This window comes from Sceloporus occidentalis, unplaced genomic scaffold (genome assembly GCF_023333645.1).
Source record: "Sceloporus occidentalis isolate IW3139 unplaced genomic scaffold, rSceOcc1.0.p SCAF_13, whole genome shotgun sequence".
In the NCBI taxonomy this organism is placed as follows: domain Eukaryota; kingdom Metazoa; phylum Chordata; class Lepidosauria; order Squamata; family Phrynosomatidae; genus Sceloporus; species Sceloporus occidentalis.
Genome location: NW_028316993.1, coordinates 924,685 through 944,330, shown reverse-complemented (window position 1 = coordinate 944,330; position 19,646 = coordinate 924,685). Strand labels below are relative to the sequence as shown.

At 49.3% G+C, this 19,646-nt stretch overlaps 1 long non-coding RNA gene across 1 annotated transcript; it reads left to right on the top strand.

Annotated features, from left to right (window-relative positions):
• The first annotated feature begins 3,649 nt into the window (after window positions 1–3,649).
• On the top strand, window positions 3,650–10,390 carry LOC149304478 (uncharacterized). Its single transcript, XR_016271867.1, has 4 exons — window positions 3,650–4,966; window positions 5,353–5,471; window positions 7,676–7,779; window positions 8,335–10,390. It is a non-coding gene; the product is annotated as an uncharacterized LOC149304478 (long non-coding RNA).
• Window positions 10,391–19,646: the final 9,256 nt, after the last annotated feature.

The following is a 19,646-nucleotide window of genomic DNA, read 5'->3' as shown; positions in this document are numbered from 1 at the left end:
CGCAAATCAACTAAAAAAGAAGAAAACAGACCAGCAATATACCCCACCTTTACAAGTTCTTCTAGTCCAAAACAGTTAATGCCTGTGCCGCCCCATTTCCTTTAGTCCGATTATTCCCAACTAAGATTTCCTTGGATACGCCTTTCATCCGTTTGCGACAGAGTTTCCCTCTTGCTAAGGGAGGTAAATTCTGGAGATGTAGCAGGAAATCCTAGTAAATTCTCTTCCTCTGTTTTTCCTTCTGCTTGCAATGCTTTCCTGTAGAAATCTTTTGCTTTTTCAATAGAGTCAATTTTGAATCTCCTTTCCTTAAAGGTGAACACTACCCCTTCAAGGTTGCCCCATCTATAGCTAATGTTCTTCCTCTGCAGAAACGAAGTCAAAAATCTGTATTGTTGTCGCTGCTTCAAAATGGCTAAAGACAAATCTCTGTATATCTCAACTTTAACATTTTCAATGAACAGCGCTTCAGCAAAGTTCTTTTGGATAATTTTTTCCTTAAGCCAACTGCGATATCACGGGGCAGTCCCTTTTCTGATGCCGTTCTGGAACGAATTCGAAAAAGTTTATCCACTTGAACGTTCATCAAATCTTCTGGGATATCAAGGAAATTAGCTAAAGCTGGAATTATTGTCTTTTCCAAGTTTTCTTCCTCTAATTCCGGCAGGCCTCTAATTTTAATGATCTTGTCTTTCTGTCTTTTTTCGTGAGCCCAAAGAATTTTTTCTTCTTTGTCAAGGCGTCTTGCAGTTTCATCAAATCTATTTTCCAATTCTTCCGTCCTTTTAGCTGTCATCTGTACCTCTTCCTTAATTTCTCTAAATTCTTTATTTAAATTGTCAATTTTTTTTGCTAATCCATGTATCTCGGACTGTATATCCAATCTGATCTCCTCCCTTTTTTGTTCTTCTCTTATCTCTGCTTTGAAAGATTTTTTAAACTCTGGTAATTCCGCTAAAATAGTCACATTCAGATCTTGTTGTTTATTAGACCAGTCTGAGGAGTTCCTCCTATTACACAAAAATGAGGCTTGTCAAGAGTAAAGGGCATAACCATAATTGTTCCAATTTGTACAAAAAAGGATACAGTACAAGAAGGGAATGTGGCAGATTGGTTGTTTCCCTTTGGACTGCCAGTCCTCAGCCTTTCGCTGAGCTACTGTGATATCACAGAAACCTGCAGATCAGAGCTCTGGCTTCCATATGCTGAATGGTCCATGCCCCAATTCCAGACGCCTTGAAGGGAAATAGGGATAGACCACAATGAAAAATTGAAGGGGGAAGTTAAACAGTTGTTGGGGTAAGTGAAGCCTCCCAACTAGAAGCCTCATGCAAGTGGGATGGAGAAACCGAACAAGCAAACAGCAGCAATGTTAAAGCAACACCTGGACACAACCATCTGCTCTGTTAGTAAAACCTTCCAAGTGATGTGTCCAATTCATGTCTTTTCTTCAGTTCCTAGGAAGGTTCCCGGCCCTTTTGGAAAGCTTTGTGGGGGCAGGCAGGGGCAATGTCGAATTCCTGAGAAATGCTAAGTATATGTTATTTAATTATTTTTACCCTGCCTTTTCTCTGAGCCCTGCAATTCAAGATGGTGTACAAAAGTTAAAATAGATAGCGGTATAACTTTTATACACAGTATATACAAGTTCAAACAGAATTGAACTATCAGTAGAACTAAAGCATGCCTACTAAATAGAAAAATGACAAATATCGATGGATGCTGTACAGCACATTATTAAGGGCTCTTTCCCTATGTTCAAACTGTTCTCAAAGAAGGATACAGAAAGATAGCAGGGAGAGCACCAGCATATCTTCTCTAGGAAGGGAGTTCCAAAGCCTAGGAGCAGCCACCAAGAAGGCCTTCTCCCATATTTCCATCAGATGTATCTTCGAGGGAGAGAGAGCTGAAACAGTGCTTGGTAAGGGGTGGGGGTACAGGATAGGAACCAGAGCTAGAACTGATCCACTGCCCAAGTCACACCGGATGCCTACTAGGCAGCAGATCTGTGGATTTCTGAGGGGAACGTTTCTGATCTCTTGAATGCTGCGACTGATCAGAGTTGCCCCCGTGTTGAAACACACACACTCACTTTTTGCAATGTATGTTCTGGATTTTAACTTCAAGAATACGTTGCTTATCATGTTAGTTTCTCTGGTGAGCTGCAGGTACCTCTTGGCACCTCCCTGCCTCCAAAGGTGACCAGTATCTTAACACTTTCCTGAGAGGTGGAAGCTAGCAGGGTGGCACAGAATTTGCTGGTGATACAAGCTTTGAAGCTGACTCCAGATTAGGCCAACCCCATCCTAAAGTTCTCTTGGCAAGATTTATTCAGACGGAGTTTGTAATCACCTTCCTCTTAGGCTGAGAGCAGGCGACTTGGCCAAAGTCACTCAGAGCTTTTCTATGACCAAGCTGGGATTCCAACCTTGATCTCCCAGAGTCTTAGTCATTGCACCATGTTGGCTTTTAAGGCATAGGATATGTCCCTCTCTTTTCAAACCGTTTCTTCTAGGGCATTAGGTGTCACTCATGCCTCCCCACACTGTGTGGCTGTGAACAGATGCGGGGAAAGACTATTGCTTTCCTCCGGCCTCACTGTTGCTTTTGCTTTCCTCTCTCACTGTGTGAATCTCATGAGTTTTGCTGTTCCCTCCCAATGGCCCCACCTGCAGGGAAGGGATGCTTTCTGTCTATCTTTCCAGGCCAATTGAGACAAAACTGGGCACCTCTGAGCTTTCATGCTGCTTCCATTCACATTTTTTATCCCATTCATATCCCTAGAAAGTGGAGAATCACATTCTGAATCTCCCTCTCCATTTTAGCCTTGGACTGCATTGTCTCTGTGCTAATATGACCACTTTCTCATCAGACTTTTTCTGCCCCTTTTCCTTTGGAGGTGGGAGCGTGAGGCTACAAACCAGCATCCCTCCTCCATGTGCATCTCTGTCTCTAGCTAATAGTGCAGTGCCAGGCAGGGATCTATGGAGGGCTATCCAAATGAGGGCATTGCCTTCCCTGTAAGAATCCCCCCATGAGATTTTCCCCCCCTTCGGTCTCCAAATTTTAGCACTGCAGTGATTTAAAGCTTCAGTTGAGATTTTAGGACTAGAGTTCAGATCTTCCAAAGGGAAAAAAGATAGAGTTACCAAGGGAATATGAATACATAACAGGAGTACTAGGTGTGACTGGTTTCCAGTCTTGGGATGCTAGAAATTTGGGGACTGAAGGAAACTTGCAATTAGGGGATAGCATTGGTGGAGCAATGCCTTCATTTCCCCCTCAAATAGTTACACTTCTGGTATCAAGAGGGAGACTGTCTCCCCAGAGCCTGGAAAGCAACCCTCCCCTCCAAAAACAAAACCTCTGGCTTATATAAGACCTGCTGCCTGGGAGTGTGTGAGTCAGACCGTGTGAGCTGTGCAGTTCCAGCAACGGTTCACACCCTGTACCCCCCAGGCACACTGCTGCTCCTTCCCCACCGCCAGAAAGAGTCTTATGTAATGCTAGCAGAATGCAGCGGCTGTCGTTGGAGGGGGAGCAGTCACTAATGGTTGCAGCCACCCGAGGGGCTGTTCTGATGGGCAGGTCTCTGCCCCCCCCCCAACCAGCTGGCCTGGGTGTTTTCCTGCCATCACCAGCTGGGCTTCCCTCCCACTGTTTTGGTCCCATTTTTGTATGTGTACATGTGTGTATATGTGTGTGTATGTGATCACGTGAATGCCCTTTGCAGAACCGAGAGCCCGCAGGGCAGTCAGTCCTGCTGCCGTCTTAAAAGCTTCCTTCTGCCAACTCTTCTCCTCCTTCAGTGCTGGCTCCCTGCTCAAACCTTTTGGTTTGGCCTACTCCTGGAAGCATGGAGGACTAAGAGCATCTTATGTCTTGTGCCTAGGAGCATGTACAGAGTGCTTTCATCTTTCCACTCCTCCACAATTTGAAGAGGCAAGAGAGAAGGTGATGGGGAGGATGAAAACATCATAGCAAAGCTGTGGGTGGGGGAAGAAGATTAGGCAGGAGGAGGGCTCTAAGAGCATCTTAAATCTTGTGCCTAGAACCATATACAGAGTGCTTTCTCCTTTCCGCTCTTCCACGCCTTTAATTTGAAGAGGCAAGAGAAGGTGGAGGATGAAAGCATCATAGCAAAGCCGTGGGTGGGGGAAGAGTAGGCAGGAGGAGGGCTCTAAGAGCATCTTAAGTCTTGTGCCTAGAAGCATATACAGAGTGCTTTTTCTTTTCAGCTGGTACTTGCCATTGGTCTCTTGAATTTGAGGGAGAGATGGGAGTTGTAATTCTTGCTCAAAACAGTGGGAGAATCTACCAAACATTCCCCTCACTTTTGGGAGCACTGATATGAGGGAGTCACAGAAATCAGAGAGATGCCAAATGGCGCTTGTTGCCCTCTTGGATGGCTTTGGCCAGCTGGTGCATCTTCTGCAAAGAGAAGGAAAGGTGCCATTGAGGGCAGGACCAATTAGTTTGGGGGGGTGCAGCCATGGATGTTTGCAGGGCAATAGGGTGGAGAGAACTTCCCTTTTGCCCCTAGCCAACTTGGCTGGTGATTTCCTAGGCCACTCACTTGCGCCCTCCTGTTGCATTGCAAGCAGGAGGCAGGGAAAGGCTGCCACCACTGCTGCTGTTCTGCTTGAAACCTGGAGGGGATAAATGCCTATGGCTCCTCTCTCTCTATGGGGTGCCCTCCTTGCCTGTTCTATGATGCCACCCCAGCCCTAAATGAAAGAACCCCCCTTTCCTCCTCTTCCATCACTACCGGGAGGCATCGCACCAATGCAGGATGTAACTCCTGGAGGCGGTTGCCTAGCAACTGTCTCTGGCCGATGCAGAGGCGCTCAGCTGGCGAGGAAGGATGGGGGGGCACGAGAGCCCCTGGTTCGCACCGAAGAAGCATCATGAGGCGATGAAGAAGGAGCCGATGAGGTGCTCACTGGAGACACCTAACAGGCCTGGGGTAAGTGAGGAGCATGGGGAGGGGGGTCAGAACTGGGTCTCCCCACACCCATGCCCACAGTGCCAGCCATGGGTTGGGCAAAGGGTGGCACTGCCAGGGATGGAGGAGGAGAGAAGGCATTTGTGACTGCCATTCTAGGTGCTTCTATGGCGTGGCAGGGAAGGAAGAGAAGGGGGCTGGAGGGAAGGGGCGTCATTGTGGGTGCATTGATGTCATCAGGAGCTTTAGCCAAGCAGCGCATGCCAGGCTCTTGAAGGGGTGCGCAGACCCCTGGGGTGCTGGCCAACAGGCATCAAGAGAAACAGCTAGCTGACCTCACCTACCCATTCGACGACGCCAGCGACAGCGACGCAATGTGCCAGCCCCCATCTCTCTTCCCCCTCCAGGCTAACGGTGCTCAGAGAGAGTCGTTGTCGAAGGGAGGAGGGTGCCAGTGACCAAAGCCATGGGCAGTTGTGGGCAAGCGGAGTGCCAGAGCAGCACATTGAGGAAGGCCGCCAGACAGGTATTGGGGGGGGGGGGAGCCACAGCTGTGGAAGCAGCATGCCATGTGAGAGAGGCAACTTGCCTGCCCGCTAGCCATGGGGATGGGTGACCACAGGGACATGGCAGCCATTGGCAGGGACATCGAGATGCAATAACGCCAAAGGATAGAGGCAGTTTCACGTGGCCAAGGCACAGCTCACACAGCCAGCAACATGGCAACCGTGCAAGACAGGCACACAGCTCAGATGCATAGGGAGGCATGCAGAAATGGAGCAGCATGGATCATAGTGTGATGTGACTACATGGACATTATGTTACGCTGAGATGGGTAAAGAATCGGCGGCGACAGAGGGAGACCACAAGGCGTACAACATTGTAGTGGAAGCAACAGCACATGAGTGGACAACAAAAAGAAGCACACGCTCACACACGTGCTCTTTATTTCATGCGCGCACACACACACACAATTCCTTGCACAGCATCTAGCCATTCAAGGAAAGTAGCCCTTGATACACACATTCACAGATACACACAGTGCTGCAAAAGATACTATGGTTGCAGGCTTGGTGGGAGGTGTGTGCGCAGGGGCACGTTTCCTGCTGTGGCTCAGCAAAGCAGAATTATGTGGGGAGAATGGGGGACCGGATTTGAAACTATGCACACTGCATGTGTGTGCATGCACATCAAATGAATGCGCTGGAGCATGGTTGTTTGTCATTGATTCTAGGCTGAGAAATACATGTTACTGCATGCACGTAGCAACAGGCACAAATGATCTGTCACTTATGTGCTTTATGCACATGGACATAGACACACAAAAACTGCATTAATGGGAAGGGGGGTCACAACTAACTGTCATTATCTCATCCACCTTTGCACATCTACATATGTTCTCCCTTCATTCTACCAGTCATTGATAGTTCCCAGGCCTTTTCAATGATCCACTTGCTGAGCTCCTTCTCTAAGTTGTCCTGTTGTTGGGAATATGGCAAAAAAGACCATGAAATAGAGGGCCTTTCCTGTGGTGGCACCAATGTATGTCTAAGGAAGTTTACCTCTCCTTGGTGCTCGTCCTTTCAGCAGGCAGCTAAGAGTTTGCCCTTTCAATGGGCATTCTGAAATGCCACCTTGTGAACTCACATTTTACAGTCACTTGATAAGTCACTAAGTGTTGATTGTATTGTTTGTTTTGCCGTTGTTGCAGTGAACTAAAAATACTGAAAGTTGGTCTGGAACTAATGTTGGTGAGGATAGTGGATATGAAGTCTTATCTATTTGCACAGTGCAATTTATAAAATGCAAGTAACCAGGATATGCAAAAGAACTAAAAAGAATTCAAGGGCAGGAATAAACAGAAGGGTTATTGTTGTTATTTGCAAGTGATGCATACTGATGTTTAATTAGAGCAGGGGATGGGTGTTAAGATATACCATACCAAAGGCATAATGTGTTTCTCACACGTTTCCCTTTTAGCAATGTTGTCTCCTTTCAGATGTTTGGGATTCTCAATTCTTGATTTCTCCATATTTAGACAAAAACTGGGGGATGTGAATGATGCATATTGCAGTTTTACCGATGCATACCTCCCAACTGTCCCAATTTTGCAGGGACAGTCCCAATTAATCTCTGCCATTCCACTTTTCGTACTGCTTTTAAAAGGTCCCACTTCCCTCTTCTCCTCTCACTTTGCCCCTTTATCCTCAATTGCAAACTGAGTTAAAATGGCAAAAGCAGTTTGCTCTTAGTGACCTCAGTAAGGGGAGAGGAGAGGAGGAGACTGAATCTTGCCTGTCCCAGTAGAATAAGGCAAAAACAAACTGTTAAATCCTCTCCAATGTGTGTGTCTTAAATAACTTTTGCCATTTTGATCACACTCTGGCATTGCTTGGCCCCATGTGTCCTGGTTTTCATTTACGAAATCTTAGAAGGAGCCAGTGTGGTGCAGTGATTTGAATGTGGGCCTATAACTCTGGAGACCAGGGTTTGAATCCCTGCTTAGCCATGGAAACCTTGGACACATCACACCCTCTTAGCCTCAGAGGCAGGCAAAGACAACCCCCCTCTGAATAAATGTTTTCAAGAAAACCCTGTGATAGGTTTACTTCATGGTTGCCATAAATTGGAAATGCCATAGGTATTTACAATTCTGCAACAATTCTGCACAGCAACAATTCTGACATGGAACCTAACCAGCTAATTCTGAGCTCCTGTCTTTCTTCCCAGCTCCCAGAGGACAGGATCAGTCAGGACTGAGACATCGGAAGGCTTCCTGAGCCAATGTATGGGATGCCCATGGGACTCTCCTCCCATTCCTGATGCAGTGCGTGGTGAGTCTCTTTGCCTTTGCTCCCTTTCCTCAGGTAGTTTTGGAGAAGAGAACAGGTAGGATATCAGAAACTTAGCAGTGTGTGCCATGAAGATTCAGTAACAGCATTAAATGTGACAGAGCAAGATAGAAACTCGACTGGTTCTTGAGGACATGAGATGTTGATGGGAGCTGTAAAGAAAGGATGTCCCTGCTCCCATTTAAAACCAGAGTTTTGTTGGTGATGGAAACTGTAAAGGAAACAGGTAGGGATGCTAAACCCAGGTGTTAGGGTAAGGAGATGAATTTGCTTCTGTAATTCAAGAGAATAAGACATAGAGGACCTTTACACGCTACATAAATAGAGCAGTGCCATGACTGCATCCTATGGAATCCTGGGGTTTGTAGTTTGGTGAGACATCAGGGGAGTGGCATCACAAGGAGGTTATAGGGAGTGCAGATCGCACCGGGTGAAACCTCAGAGGAGGGGCAACACCTGGTTGCGCCCTCCTCCCCCTGCTTTCTTTGGTGCTATGGCTTGCTCTCCTCTCCTCTTTCTCTCTCTTTCTCTCTTTAGCAAGTTGACCTGAAGTTGAGGGTGGAAAAGCTCAACGTGACGATGGTGCCCGGCGTTGCAGGGGCAGGCGAAGGGCCCAGTCCTCCCAGGATGCCATCACTGCCACAGGAATCCAAAGAGGATCGAGAGGAGCGAGTCCTTGCCATGCTGGGCATCGTGGGCACCATCCTTAACCTACTCGTCATCATCTTTGTCTACATTTACACAACCATTTAGGTCCCAGGTGTGGCCTGTTCTTCCACAGCATCCTTTTGGGGTGGCTGATGACATCCAGAACCAGGAATAATGACAGCCATGAAGGACTGGCAGCTGACCTTGTCTGGACAAGTGTGGATTTGTGCCAGCGGTGCCCAGAAGGGTGCCTATATTCAACAACATGGCTTTGCCATTTTCAGGAACTTGCTGACCAAACTTGGTTTTGCAGCTGCCTGCTCCCACTACTAGGATGGTGGCTGCCTGTTGGCATTGGACAATGCTGCCAGTTCTGTCTAAGTCTCTACATGAAGTGCCAGGCTGCTGCACATCCTTGGATGCATGGCAGCCGTTTCCACCAGGAGAGAGACTCCATCCTCTCCTTCCAAATGCCAGTTGCTGGAGGAGCACTGTGTCTTGCCTGGGACACTCTGAAACAGACGTGGGGAGGGAAGGTTTGACTGCCTGGCATTTCTACTCTCCCAAAGCCTGTCACTTGTAAAACATCAACAAGCACAACGCAAAATCCTTCTCTTCCCACCTCTGCCAAAGAGGCTGAAATAGGGCAATAGGGGGAGCTTTGGGCAGGAGGCCAGGAGGTCTCCCTCTAGGGCTGATGGAATCTCCTTCCCAGCACTGCTGCCATCCACAAACATGACACCAGCCCCCCTTTCCCCTTGTGCATTCCCCACCTGTACCCATTGGGGCAGGTCTTTTAACTGCCATCACCAATGTTGAGGCTGATGTCCTGTCTCATGGCTCCTGATCCTGGCCTCCTATCAAACTAGCCCCACCTGGGACCCCCACCTAAGGATCCCTTAGGAGTCTGCTGTAGCCTGAAATACCCTTGATACATTTGGGGGATGAAATGAGCTTCCTTGTGCATCCTAACCCCCCAGCCTTAATCTGCAGCATCCCCTCCAGGGAATGCAAGTTGGTTCTCTTAAAAGCAGCCCCCTTGGTTGCCACATGGGGAGAGGGGAAAGGGCGGAGGGGGTCAGCCGGGTCTTTTAATTCAAAGTGCTTTACCAAGTCCCATAAAGCTTGGCCTTGGACAGTGCAGGGCATCTGGAATTCTCAGTGGAGAAGAGTCAGGCCTTTGACCAAAGGAGCAGGGCAGTACAATGTTGCTCCCCAAGTGCTCCATGTAGCTTTTGTGAGAAGATGCCAGTTGTTGGGAAAGGAAGGGAGTGGGATGGAAAAGGATAGTGGGGAGAGAGGCAAAATTTGGTTTTGGGATTAGTTTTGGGATCAGTTTCCTTGCCAAATTTCGGCTACTTTTCTTGCAATATGGAACTGCAGGGAGAAGAGAAGAGATTTGCAGTGATCAAATGGGGCTGTAACACTCCTCCTCACCCCACAAGTTGGAAACTCATGGGAGGGCTAATGCTGGAATGACCCCCACCTTCTCCAAAAGTATAATCTGCAGGGACTTTTGTCTTGGGACTTACTCCGCTGCCATTGCTTCCATCTTCCCTGCAGGTCCGGCAGGAGGAGAACCATCCCAGACTCTGGGAAGGCAACACAAATCCAGGATAACTTTTCCTCCTGTTTTTTTAAAACAGTGACAAATAAGCAAGCCACCCCATTCCCACACCTTGTTCTTCCAAAGGGAGGGTTTTGCTACAACCAACTAAGAAGACCGACAGGGTCGGGGATGGGAGGGAGGCAACGCTTTGCCTTTGTGCCAGAGCAGTGCCAAAGGTGGCAACTCTCATTTCCAGTGCTGTGCCAAGCCGGGGGTTGGGAGCAGGGGAGAGAGAGAGCTGTGCTTTTCTAAGAACCGTGTTGTAATTGTGAAAATTTTATATGCAACCAAATTTGAAATAATCACAACAAAATATTTATGGATGTCAAAGTGAAAGCATTATTATTATTATTATTACTACTACTACTACTACTACTACTACTATTTACTTATATCCACCTTTCTCCCAATATAGGGACTCAAGGCAGCAAACAAGTATAAAACAATACAATTTGGAAACAATACAAAATGCATAAATATAAAATTAAAAAAAATCTTAAGGATTAAAGCAGTTATAAATTAAAATATAATATATTAAAATACAAATCATTACAATTTGGGTAGCCCAGCATTAAAAACCCAGCCCTTCTCCACTTAATAGCCCTGACTGCACAGGAAGGTCTTTACTTGGCGTCGGAAGGATAGTAAGGATGGTGCCATCCTGGCCTCTCTAAGGAGGGAGTTTCAAAGCTTGGGAGCAGCCACCGAGAAGGCCCTCTCTTGTTCCCGCCAAACGCAACAGAGAGAGTAGTGGGACAGAGAGAAGAGCCTCTCCAGATGATCTGACTACTCTGGGGGGTTAGTGCAGGGAGATACGGTCCTTCAAATAGCCTGGACCCAAGCAGTATAGGGCTTTATAGGTCAAAACCAGCACTTTGAACTGTGCCTGGAAACGGACTGGCAGCCGATGGAGCTGTTGCAACAAGGGAGCTTACCATCCTTCTAATGCTGATGCTGCTAAAAGAAATCTCTAAACAGAGAATGAGGAGGAAGGGGGACATAGGTGGGCCTAAGAGGCCATTGTGCAAAGGCTTTTCACTGTCGAGGACTTTGCAAATGTGAGTATTACCTATATTAGTCTTGGTATTTCTTTAACAAACTCTGCGCAGTGCAACTCTGGTTAATGCCTGAGGTGTCATGCTGAATAGCATCACCAGGGTCAGCCCCTGTGACATCATAAGGGGTATTCCCCCATCCCTTGATCTCAGGTTCGGGGCCCTGAAATGTCAGGGCATGGGATAGTCCTGAGCTGGCTACCCTACAGTGGAGAAGGTTTTTGCAGCCTTCTTTCCTTCTCCTTAGAAGGGCAATTTAAGCCCTCCGATCAGCATCAGTGTTAGAAAAGAAGCCCAAACCTAGAGGTTTGCTCAAGGGGCCCAGAATGAGGAGGTGATCTGGGAGGGGATACATTTGCACAGGAAATTTGAGGGCTTTGGGGTCTTTGAAAAAACAGGAGGGAGCGTGCCTCCTCCTGCGACATGCTTTCTTTAGGACAACAATTCCCTGGCGTCCTTCTTGCTGGCATTTCCGGTTCAGGGACAGGAGAAGCAGACAGGAGGGTCTGGCCTCAGAAGGAGGGGAGGCAGAAATGTGCTGTATTGATCTTGGGCATGGAGACCCCTTGGGAACAGCAGGCGGGAAACCCATGAGGCCTGCGACTGAAATAACAGGATGTGCAGACATACCTACCTAGTGAAGTCGAAGGCTTTCATGGCTGGCATCCATAGTTTTTTGTGGGTGTTTCAGGCTCTGTGGCCATGTTCTAGAAGAGTTTATTCCTGACGTTTCGCCAGCATCTTCAGAGAATGCTGGCATGGAAGAGAGTGGGATATCTACCTAGGGTTGGTTGTTGTGTGCCTTCAAGCCATTTCCGACTTACGGCAACCCTAACATGAACCCATCATGGGGTTTTCTTGGCAACTTTCTTCAGAGGAGGTTTGCCATTGCCATCCTCTGAGACGGCGAGAGTGGCACTTGCCCAGAGTCACCCCATGGGTTTCTACGGCCGAGCCGGGATTTGAACCCTGGTCTCTGGAGTCATAGTCCAATGCTTGAACTATGACACCAGAATTGTCTCAGGCCCTGAGGTTTTTGAGTTAATAACAGAGACCTAGGAATGGCCCCCGGTGATGCCATTAAGTGTTGTGCATTAAGAACCAACAGCAGTTGCTTACAGCTAGCCATTCAAATACACACGCATGGAAATTAAGAGTGAAATCTCAGCCAAAGGGTCTGTTTCCAGAGCAAGGTGAAATAAGGCAATGATTCCTTTTCGCTTAGCTAAAGGAATGGGACAAGGAATCTAATAGTCCACTTGCTTTCAGCCAGAAGGTGGATGTGGAGCAGAATAGAAGGTGAGCCCTGGCTCCACAAACACTGGGAGGAAAAGAGGGCACTATCACAGATCCACTGGCAAACTTCACCATGAAATCCTTAAAGCCTTGCGAACGATAACAAGCTTCTGCTTTCCTTTCCGATCCATGCTCTAATTTTTCAGAGCCAAAAGAGATGAGGCTCGGGTTTGGATGAAAATGAACAGCGGTCAAAAGTGAATTCTGGAGAGGCTTTTCGTGGCAACTCGGCATGAAGAGCAATGGCCAGCTGGGGTCTGGGATTCCCATGAAATGACTATAACATCTAGCCAAAAAGATAGATCAATGCACCGCAGATCAATGCGCTAGCCTTGGGCATTTTGCTGCCTGAGGCAGAATAGCAAACCCTGTGTCCAAAAGCCAAGGTATATAACACTCGCAGCCGGCCAAGCTCCCAACCCTCTTGGCTGCCGATGTATGCCTTCCAGTCACTTCTGACTTACAGCAGAAACAAACCAAGAATAGGGGGTGCTTCACTAGATTAGTTCAGAAGGGGTTTGCCACAGTGTTTCTCCGAGGCTGAGAGAGTGTGACTGGCCCAAGATCGCACAGTACGTTTCCAAGGCCAAGTGATGACTGAAATTCTGGTTTCCCAGAATATGAGTCCAGGATGCAACTATGGCAGTTACAATGGAATTGCTGTTGTGTGCCTTCGAGTCATTTTCAACCTATGATGGGGTTTTCTAGGGCTGAGAGAGTGTGACTCACCCAATGGGTTTCCAAGGCTGAGCTGGGAATTGAACCCCCTTCTCCAGAGTCCTAGTCCTGCTTAAATATTTGAAAGGATGTCATATTGAGGAGGGAGCGAGCTTGTTTTCTGCTGCTCCAGAGACTAGGACCCAATGGAGCAATGGAGGCAAGCTGCAGGAAAAGAGATTCCAGCTCAACATTAGGAAGACCTTCCTGACAGTCGGGGCTGTTCGACAGTGAAACACACTCCCTTTGGGCCCCACAACAGTTCCCAGAATTCCACAGCCTTGAGCCAGGATGCTGAAAAGCGGGGCCAAACCGGGTTATTTCCTCCCGTGTGGATGCAGCCTCAGTCTTCCTGCGAAGGAGGTTGGAGCAGAAGCTGGACGTAGAGTCCGTAAGAAGGCGCCAGGGCGGTGCAAGCGGCATCGAAGCGGGGCAACCTGCGCGGTGCGGAGGCAGCCAAGAGGCATCCGAAGCATCAGCACCTGCGTCTGGGTCCAGCCCCGCCCCGTCGGGCGCCCATTGGCTGCGAGGCCGGAGGGCAGGCCAGTCCGGCGGGGCGCCATTGGCAGCCGAGGAGGGGGCCGTCCAGCCCCCCCCCTCTCTCTCTCTGTCTCCTTCTCTGGCCCCTTCCTTCCATGCCCCGCAGCAGCAGCAGCAGCAGCAGCAGCAGCAGGATGCCAGCCCCGACGGCGGCGGTGGCTCTGGGCACCCTCTGCCTCCTGGCCGCAGCCCCGATCCTCCTCCTCCTCTTCCTCCCGGCCGCCCAAGGCTCAGACCCTCCGGGGGGACCCCAGGCTCTGCCCCCCGACGGCCCCCCGAGGACCAGAGGAGGGAGGGAGCCAACGAGGAGGACCAGCCCCAAGGCAGCCAGGTAAAGCAGGGGAGGAGGGCAGACCCCAGGGCCCCCATCTCCCCTCCATCCCAGTCTCCCTTTCTCTCCCCTCTCCAGCCCCCCAATTTCTCCCTTCATCTCTCCCTCCCATCTCCGCTCCAAAGACACTTCCCTCTTCATCTCACCCTCAATTTGCCTCATCTCCCCCATATGCCTTCCCTTTGCCCCTCCATCTCTCCTTCATCTTCCCCATCTTCCTTCCAATTCCCCCATATTTCCCCCAATCCCCCCTCCTCCTCCACTCCCCTTTCCCTCTCCATCCCCCATCTGCCCTCCGTGCCCAGGATGCCCAGGGATGCTGGGGCAGGGATGCCCTCAGGAGGCCGCCCGGGAGGCAGGAGGGGGCCTTGGCCCCGAGGGGGCGTCCCAGCGCCCACTCTTTCGGGACCCTTGGCTGCCAAGGGCTGGGTGGGTTTCCTCTTGCCCAGCCCAGGGGCATCGCTGGAGGGCAGGGGGGCTGCCCAGCCTAGGCCTCCTCCGGAGGCTTCCTTGGCCGGCCAGCCAGCGATCGAGCGAGCGAGCGAGGCAGGGCGGCTGCTCTTCCCATCCGGGCCAGATCGGGGCTTTGGGGGGACAGGAGGGGATAGAGGGCCCCAGCTGGAAAAGGCAGCGGAGCCTTGCTGGAAAGTGCTTCCCTCTTCCAGCCCCTCTGGGAAGGAGCAGAGAGAGCTTGTGGCACCTTTGAGGCTCATGGAAAGAAAGACGTTGGCAGCATGAGCTTTCCTAGACTTCACTCTACTTCCTCAGATGCATTTGGAGGAATGCATCTGATGCCTTCCAATCTCTCTGTGGAAGCAAACTTGCATATGGAAAGCTCATGCTGCCAACTTCTTTCTTTCCATGAGTCTCAGGAGTGGCACAAGACCTCTCTCTCTCTCCAGATTGGCCTGAAGACTCACAGAGCCATATCTTTGAATTCTGCTAAGGACAGGAGGGATCCTGGGATGGCAGTGTCTTGCCTTGGCCTGGGGTTGCCCTCTCCTCTCAACTGTTGCCTGAGGCTGATCAATCGGGGGGCTGCCAAGTTTTGGGGTGGGACCAAGGAGGAGATTGGGGTTTCCAAGAAGAAGGATGTGTGTGAAAAAGTACAGCAAATCTTGCTGAACTCTGCCTGGGACAGCCTTCTAACTAATGGTTGGTGTGAGGAAGAGGCTCTTTGCACATGCTCAGGGGAGTGCTTACGTGTTTTGCTCGCCCTCTCCTTGCCCCATCAGGAATCATAAGTCTATCCATACTGCAGAAAGAACCCACTTTCACCGCCTTGGCTCCATGCTATGGAATGGGCACCGTAGTTGATTGTGGCACCCAATCTTCTGGTGCCACAACCAACTACAGTGCCCAGAATTCCACAAGCATGGAGCCAAGGCCAAACTGGGTTATTTCTGCAGTGTGGATGCAGCCCTAGAATCCTAGAGTTGGAAGAGACCCCAAAGGCCATCCAACCCAACCTCCTGCCATGCAGGAACTCACACTCAAAGCACCCAAAGCAGGTGGCCATCCAGCCTCTGTTTAAAAAGCCCTCCAAAGGAGGAGATCAGGTGCTGCTGGGGTGCATTGGAAGTGTGTGGGACCCCTATCCATGTCAAGGGGGGGGGGTTGTCTTGCAGGGGCTGTTACTTTTCTCATCCAGCTGTGGCAGCCTCTTTTCTTCTCTGGGAGCATTGGGGGGTGGGCTGGATGGTTCCAGGACCCCCCTCCTTCTCTTCTTCTTCCTCCCCCGCAGTCTGCCTGCCTTCTGAGACCCCAGCAAAGGCCCTCTTTCCTTCCTTCCGCCCCTCCGTCTGCTGTGGGGCTGCTGCTGCAAATCCACTTAGTAACTCAAGTCCCGGTCAGGGCAAGAATGTCAGGAATTAGATGTTTGTTGGCGAAGAGGTGGGGGGTGGAAGAGGAAAAGGGAGCCAGGACAGCAGGGGTTGGAAGGGTTGGAGGGGGGCCCAGGTGGCAAACAGGGCCCATCCAGGCCTTGGGGACAAAAAGCCCCCCTCCATGAAGAAAAGATGTTATGAGCATCTGTGGGTTGTGTGGGTGCGGGGCTGGGGGGACGGTTTTCCAGTCTGTCTCATCATGATGCTACAGCCCAGTGTCTGCGTCTGGCATTGTTCATTGCAGAGAAGAAATGCTCCTTTTCCTCCTTGCAGAATTAAAACTGTGGAACTCACTGCCCCAAGAATGTAGGGATGGCTGACAGCTTGGGTGGCTTCTAAAAGGGCATCCGACAAATGTAAGCAAGCTAAACCTCTTTCTGGTTGGAGTGCATCTTTGTCTCCTCCCGTACCAAAGGTAGGCACATGGGTGTCATGCTGTGGACCCCAAAGGTCACCATTACACAACAGACGCATACTGCAGATAGCTGCAGAAACAGAGGTGTGGAGACAGCATGTCCTTGCCCTGAACTGTGCCTTGCTTTCACATGTTGCAGCTGCATCTTGTGCTTTATGCCTTGCCGCTGTGCATTATATATCGGGTATTGCAGTTGTACACAGAGCATTGTAATTATGTGTCATATATCCTGAGTTGTACAACAGCACTTAGTCGCTGACATGTGTTGTGTAATGTTGCTATTTTGTGTGCAGGTGCACTACGCTGAGCATATGGTGGATTGTAGCTATTCGTTGTTGTTGTGTGCCTTCAAGTCATTCTGAAGGCAATCCTAACGGATTAGAAGAAATCCTCCTTTCCCACTATGTGGAATTAAAAACTGTGAAACTCACAGTTCACAGTGACACTCAAACTCACAGTCGACCCAAAGGTGACACTAGCATGGACTTTTCTTGGCAAGTTTCTTCAGAAGGGGTTTTCCATTGCCATCCTCTGAGGCTGAGAGAGTATGACTTGCCCAAGCTGACCGAGTGGGTTTACAGGGCTGAGCTGGGACTCAAATCCTGGTCTCCAGAGTCATAGCCCAATGCTTAAACCACTACATCATGGTGGCTCTTCATTGTAGTAGATGTAGTGTGTCTGTATTTTCATTGGTGGAGAATGCATGTAGGTAAGTGATGCTGCATCCGTGTTCTCCTTGCAGCCTTGCCATTGGAGCTGCTGGTTAGCACCTTTGTGAAGAAGATACCACAAAAGCCTTTGCCTTAATCCAACTTCAGGGATGTTTTGTATGATTTCTGCAACCCCTTCACCACAATGAGTGGCCACAGCCCACTTCACACATTTTGAAGAAGGAGCAGGGTTACCCTTGGCTGAAAGGGGGGAAAGGCAATTTTAAAGCAGGTTTGAGTCCTGGGTCCCTGACTTTTTAGAATTAGGCCTGGCTTGCAGGTTGCACTTACTCATCTGGGGACAATCCGATGAGAAAGAAGGGACAGGGAGGAATCCCAAGGAGACATAGATGTAAAAAGAGTGTGTGTGAACAGGTATGTAGGAGAGGATAGGGATGACCCAGAGCCAGAAGAGTATGGTGGTTTCAGCATTGGACTACAACTCCGGAGACCAGGGTTCGATTCCCAGCTCAGCCATGAAACCTACTGGGCGATGTCAGGCAAGTCACACGCTCTCAGCCTCAAGAGGAAGGCAAACGCAGACCCCCTCTGAACAAATCTTGCCAAGAAAATGCCAGGGTAGGGTTGCCACATGTCAAGAACGACTTGAAGGCACAACACACACATGCACAGGGTTGACCCAAACCATTTTGCTGCCTGAGGTAAAGGATAAGATGTCTCCCCGCCCCCCCCCCCCCCCGGCTCCAGTTCCACAGAGTGAAATTGTAGGGAGCATGTGGCATTCCTAGATTCATGGCTGACCGTCAGTTTCCTCGCACGCTCTTCACGTGCCGCTACTCGCCTCCCAGGGACAGGGAAGCCAGGCCAGTGGGTTTGGCAAGCAAAAAGGCCAAATGGTTTTGTCCGTTCTCTCTCACTCTTTCTCTCTGCACTGTCTGCTAAAGTCATTTTGGAAGAGGGGCACCAGTCCCAGATGGAACTGTTGATGACATCAGACAGAGCCGCTTGTGTAGGAGGAAGCCAGCCCTGGTATCCCATTCCACTCCCTCTTGGCTCCCATCTTCCTCTGACGTCCAGGGTTTACTCGTATGTTGCCTACCTCTGTCTTCCTTGAAACAAATGGGACCAAAGCCCAGGAGGCTTGTGGGATCATCCAGTTACATGATAAAAAATAATCCAGGATGTATTCTGGATGAAACTTTGTTGTTCACACACATCCTGAATAAAGGTGTAAAAACCTAAACTGCTAACCAAAGCCCTATTCAAAGAGTGAAAATAATCCAGGATGAATCTGGGTTGTTCACATTCATCCCAAATGCACTTGATTGGTCTTTGTCTGGCTGAGGGGTGCCATTGGGTTCTGGAACAAGGCATGGGTGCGCACACATGTGAGCAACCAAACCCACAGAGATGCAGAGTGATGCAGCTTCTGGAAAGATGCAGTTCCATGGTGTGAATAACAAACCCGGAAAGCATGAGTGAGGTTATTCACACCATCTTGGTAAAAAAAAAAATGACGTGTGAATGAGGCCTTCTGCGTTTGTTATTCACACTGTGGAACCTCATCTGTGCACATCTCTTGGGGTTCAATTGCTCACATGTGCAAGCGCTCAAATAAACATGGAGTCAACGATGGAAATGTATTCAAAATGCATTCAAGGCATGCAGAGTTTAATCCCAAATTATCCCAGGCCTGTTTGTATCAGTTATTCACACTGCTGACAGTGTAAATCTTTTTTAACGACTTGGAGGGAAAACAGTATTGATTATCCTGGGTTAAGTGGAGGTTTTTGGCAGCCCCCCCCCCCGAAAACTTAAATCGGGTGCATTTGGGATGAATGTGAAGAACAGAGATTCAACCCAGATTCATCATCCTGGAATATTTTCACTCTCTGAATAGGGCCTTGGTTAGCAGTTTAGGTTTTACACCTCCTTCCACTCCTCCATCCTGGTACAGACACTTTCTCTGCCTAGTTCTCTCCAGCGTGCATATATGTGCATTGCTCAGGTGGGCTGCCCATTTCATTGCCTCTTGTCCTTTCCCTGACTTATTTCTCTTTCCAGACCCAACACCTGTGGTGAGAGCTGCTGTCCTGGCTGGTCCCTTGGTCCCAAGACTGGGAAGTGCACCAAAGGTATGAAGGGATGAGGAGAGAGAGAACATACATCTCCAGGTACTGGCGCATTGGTCCAAAACACACGGTAGAAACAATCCAGTTTGAGATCACTTTAGCTACCCTGGCTCAGTGCTAGGGAATTTTGGGAACTGTAGTTTAGTGAGACATTTAGCCATCTCTGCCAGAGAGTTCTGCTGCCACAATACACTACAATTCCCAGGATTCTCTAGCACTGAGCAGGGCAGTTAAAGTAGTCTCAAACAGGATTATTTCTGCAATGTGTTTTGGACCAGAGTTACTAGGTGTCCATTGCCCCCATTCCAAATATTCATGAGTGGAAGGTTTTCTACATTCTACAATTCTGGCAATCAAAATGGGTTAAAAACAATTTTTTAAAAGGAAGGAATCAGTACAAAGCTGCAAATGTTTTTAGAACGCATCAATATCTGAGTTTCCAAAAGCCAGGACTGGGTGTCAAATTTAGACACACAACTTTTACTTTCAAGGGGCATGACCCCCATCCTGATCCCCCAAAGTGGAGAGGACTTATTGTCCTCTGTGAGA